Here is a 5,405-nt window from a genome sequence, read left to right on the forward strand (position 1 = left end):
GCTGAGGTGGTCCGGTTGATGGTATAACAGTTGTCTCCGTTTTCGCGCATGGCGTGTCGCCCAGACAAACTATCTTAGTCTTAGTATAATGTTCTCTCACTATGGTGAGAGTGATGAGCCGCCGCGCGGAGATTATTGCAACTGTATCATTTGCATTGCTATGGGTGGGTGGCGTAGATGGAAGAGATGATGGGACGATCATGTTGGCACTTGCATAAGTGACTGATTCAATAAGATACTTAAACGGGCAAGAGGTCATACCCCTACGCTCTTTCCGTTAGACCAAAAGCTGATAATAATAGTAATAATAATAATAATAATAATAACGAGAAGCTAAGTTGTCCTGGCAATGTAGGGGATGTTGAGATACAAGACCAGCTACAGTTTTTATACGAGCAGAAGGAGACAATTGCAAGGCCGCGCTTGATAGCTATCTACCACGTTTGCTCACAGAAGGCTGAATCATTTCCATCCCAGATGGGTACTGATTAACTCATACCAAATGACACGTCATAGAGGGATGTGCCATCTCAGTTAGTTGTTGGCCAACTGCATGAAGTGTAAGAGCCAACTGCATAAAGGATTCCAATTAGCATCTTGTGTGCTAAAGAACGCAATACGAACCAACGTCCAACTCGCCAATCAACCATATCTTTCAGTAGTCTGAGACTTGTATTGCAAGCTGATCTACTCAGGATCGTAAATTGTGAAAGTCGAGCCCAGTTCCAGCGGAGATATTGAAGTCACATACGCTTGCCATGTTAGAGCCAATTGACAAAAGATGCTTCAATCGGACCAGTAACTGTCAGCACCTAATGCGATACCAAAAGCGTAGCTACAGTCAGCTGCCTCAGCTTCTGTAATTGCCCAATGAGCATCTGACACGACAAATACCTGTCTTTCGATAACAGCAAGTGTGGAGGTAACAGACCCCCTGTTGAACGGCCCGGCCCGCGAACTGACTGGTCAAGGATTCCCCAGACTGCCGGATGGGCCAGATCTGGTGTAGTGCAGAGAGAGACAAATAGCTGCTCAATTTAACGTTTGGGTAAACCGCTCATAACTTGTTGTCGTTGGGCAGCCATGCAGTTTAGCCGTAGACAACAGGAAGCCTGTTAGCTACTAGGGGGCGTGTCAAAAGCGATCGGTGCCGCTTGCCCAAAGTTGGACAAAAGGGGGGGGTCTGGATGGTGGGCGGGCCGTATGAAGAGCGGGTAACGCAGGAAGATTCGGAATGGCATTTGAAGGAGACGGAGAAGAAACGCCTGGAGGACGTTGGGAAGTTCCTGAAGGACCTCCAAGAAGCAGTAGAGACTGCTGAGTCTGGAAAGCAAACCATTTAGTCAGAGCATCCAAATCCGCAAGTTCCTCGGGGTCCCATTAGAACAGCCGATCACACTCGCAGCCATCACTCATGACCGCTTTCAGGTATTCCATTAACTTTGATGCCCAATCAAATGGGCATCTCGCCAAGATGGACGGGATATTCACAACTGCCTCCCTTGGAGTCGGAGACCTAACCCAGGGCAGACGGACTCGCGGCACTGTGATTGGCCCTTTCACCGAGCCAAGTGAAAGGTATCAAGAGTGATTATCGTACTATTGTACGTGCTGAGCTAGTTACCATTTACCTGCTCTGGGATCAAATGGTGAATGGAGCGCAACGTTGCTTCAAGCATAATTATTCCCGGAACTGGTGACTATTCAGATTCACATGATTAGAGAAGAGGCAGGTAAGGCCGCAGCAGCCGCCTGCATTTGACAAGGTGCATTTGACAAGAAAGACCTTTCAAGCAGAGCAACTATTATAATATTACGCTGTACTTTAAAACGTCACTCCTATTATTAAAGCAATCGGCCACGCTAACTAGCTTTAGAGAGAGCATCTCTAGCATCTTGCTTTACTAAGGCTGGCAGCATATTTCACGTAGATTTTTTAGTCAACTTAAAGCTCTTCCTATACTGCTTCTTAAATTTAGAATGCCGCTTATTTCCCGCTTTACTAGCTAATACTATTAAAGTCTTACCTACTAGAGCTAACTTGTTTTTACCAGCCTAAATATTAATGCTCACTATATCCTTTAATATTTATTGCACTATCTTTGTTGTCTATGTGCTCTCTAACCTGCCTTGTCCTCTACCTAAGCCCTTAATTTATACCGTAAAGGGTCTTCCCGTCAGTTAAGACTATAAATTACACTATATTGCCTATTGTGTGATTCTTAATTACGCTTATAGTCTTATTAAAATAGTTACCTGCCAATAATAGGATATCTATTAATTTGCGTGTAGATTCCCACTCTTCTCTTAATCTCACAATATTAACTTTATCCTCTAGTAATAAAGTTAAAGCGCTTATTTTCTGTGTTAATTAAGTAAATAGGTCTTTTTTGTAGTTTCTTAGCCTTATAGTTATGCGTGTAAGGCTATACTTATACTCTTCTAGGCCCTTATTAGTTATATTTTCTAGTATAGAAGGGGAAGCTATACAGCTATTAGAACTAGCAGTCTAGCTTGTCTTAAGTTAGATCTAACTAATATATTTAGAGAGCTAAGTATATATTTCTAGACTTTTCTCTATGCTTAGTTTCTCTTCCTTAATTTACACCACATTAGATACATCTAATATTAACTCTACTACTACTTTTCTAAGCATTATATTAAGCTTCTTATTAATCCTCTTAAGTTAATCTTCTAAGTCTACTCTAGTAGTATTAAGGAGATTAGTATAGCTCTTAATACTATTTGCTATTATAATAGATTTATAACTGCTTAGTCTAATTAGAGATAGCATTAGAATAACTTATAGATAAGAATTATAAAAAATACTTATAAAGTTATATCTATTAGAGCAACTATAATAGTTATCTTGTAACTTGCAAGCAATTATCTAAAACTATCCACATTATCTCCCATATATTTTAGCCGCGCCTAATCTTAAAAACTAGCCTAAGACCCGCTAGATCTTACTAAATATTTTTGTATTTCTTAGTTAAACTTATCGCATGCTTTCCCATATTACTTTAAAGGAATCTTAAGGGCAGAAAAGTCTAAGTTAGAAGTAGAACTAACAGTCGCAATAAGCAATTCTAACACCCTACTAAGAGCGCCTGCCTCCTCTGTGAGATCTTACACACGCTACTAATATAACTAATAGCTATTAATTGTCTGGTAAAGCGCAACACTAGATTAGAGTGTAATAGTACCTATGCCTGCTATCCTAGAGGCCACGCTAATTACTTTTGCCATATTAATAACTTATTACTATTTTCTCCAGAGAATACCCTAACAAGAAAGCAAGAACTAGGTGATACGGATGAGTGTAACTCGAGGTTTGCAGGCTGAGTTGGCGCCTTTAAATAGCACCCTGCCCCTTAAGCATGGTAATTCGGGAAACATATTTTGTTAGCCCAAAACAAACACACCTAAGAGCTTAGAGTGGCCCGCGTAATACCGCACTTACACGCAGCTTATTAGCAATTTACTCTAGATTATTACTTCCCTTTAGTCTAAATAGTTAGAATTCTTCTAATTAACTAGATCAAATAGTATTTAATCTTTAATTGCTTTAGTCTTTCTAGAAGACTTTAGTAATATTATTTAGTAGTATACCTTTATAAGGTATAACCTATAGTAAAGAAAGGTACTCTTAGTTAATAAGAGTTTTAGTAAATAAGTATTAGATATACTAAGTAAATAGCTCTAGTTAAGAGAATTGCGGTTAAGTCTATTAATTTTTTTTTCTAGCTAAAGGGGGAAGAACCTCCCTTTTATCTGTGTGCTAGCTACTAGATTAAATAAAAACACTAAGTTCCTTCTTTCTATCCCCTTGTTAGGCCCCCAAGTGTGAGCAATTCTGCCCACATAATACTAATTATTTAGTTATAAGGTCTATAGGCTATTATTTGCTTATTAAGTGACTAATACTATAGGCCTATATAATTAAGGCTTACTGTGGTTTTTATCGCCAGAGAATAGCCTATATATCTGCGCTAATTTCTCAGCTTAAGTAGTAACGCTAGAATAGTATTAAGTTTGTATAACCTATAGCAAGATTTTACAGCGCCTTGCTTATATTAGCTATAGCTAGAGTAAGTTTAAAGCACTTAATAAGAGATTAGTTAGGATATACTACTCTAGTTAAATTTATTTACTGCGTTATAGCGCAAACTATAGAGAATAGTAGGATATTCTAACCCTAAGACTTTGCTAACTCTTCTAATCTACTGTGTAACTATCTAGTAGGAGATAGGCTTATCCTAAGATAACTTAAAGCTAGTTAGGGTTTTTATAGCCTAATAAAATATATATGTCTCTTTTAATTTGTCCTTTAATAGTAGAGGTAACTCTAGCTCTTATAGGTAAATATTAAGGTTAGCTAGCTGTACAGGAGAGGTAAGAGTTATAGCACAGAACGCATAATAGCAAAATAAAATACTAAGTAAAAAGACATATAAGCTAAGTAGCAAGAAAGGATTATATAAGTTCTTAGGGACTAGGTAAGTTTTTCTACGGTATATTAATAAGCTATTTCTAAAAAGGATAAAAAGTAAGGTTATTGCCTTCTTATGCGTTTTTAACCCTAAGATATATCTTTATAAAGGCTAGTATAAACCTAATTAGAATATTATGTGGCCTACCTTCTAGGTCTCTTGCTAGCACAAGCTAGATATCTCTAAACCGCATACGCAAAATAGATATAGAGCGTGCTCTTATAGGTGTAAGGAGGAGGAGAAATAGAATAGCAAGAATACGTAGCTCTTTTAGCTTAAATAACTTCTTAGTTATGCTTATTACTATCTTAATTTGCTTCTTAAGGTCTTTAATATTATATAATAATTTATATAATGTACTCCACAAGCAAGCTAGACACACAAGCAAGCTAGACACCTTACTAGATTAATAGACCTTTCCTTCTTTAATATTATATTTCTCCACTAAATATTATAGATTTATTAAGTAAAGAGAGCTAAATAGTCTTAGCTATTAAAGCTATTTAGAATACTTCTAAACTAAGCATTTAAGCTATAGTAAAGATCTATATAGTACTCTATAGTATATTAAGTACTTATATTAAGAGAATTAACTTATAATATAATATTATACCTAATTCTTAAAAACTTATAAATCTAGAGGAATTAATAATTATTAGATATATTCTTAACCTAGACTTAAGATTATTTTCTTTCTAGCTTAATAGTATATAAGATATAATAAATTACTTACTTGCTAATTATAATATGCTTTCTATAGAAGTTAACTAGGCTTTAAACTTTATTAAGCGCTAATTATAGCTATCTATATATTTTATATATTAATATAACTATTAGAGAGCCTTATATAAAGATCTAAAGATAATTAAACCTTAGTTTAAGCTTATATATAATATAGTTATAAAATATAGC

Source organism: Pochonia chlamydosporia, chromosome 5, assembly GCF_001653235.2.
Source record: "Pochonia chlamydosporia 170 chromosome 5, whole genome shotgun sequence".
Lineage (NCBI taxonomy): Eukaryota > Fungi > Ascomycota > Sordariomycetes > Hypocreales > Clavicipitaceae > Pochonia > Pochonia chlamydosporia.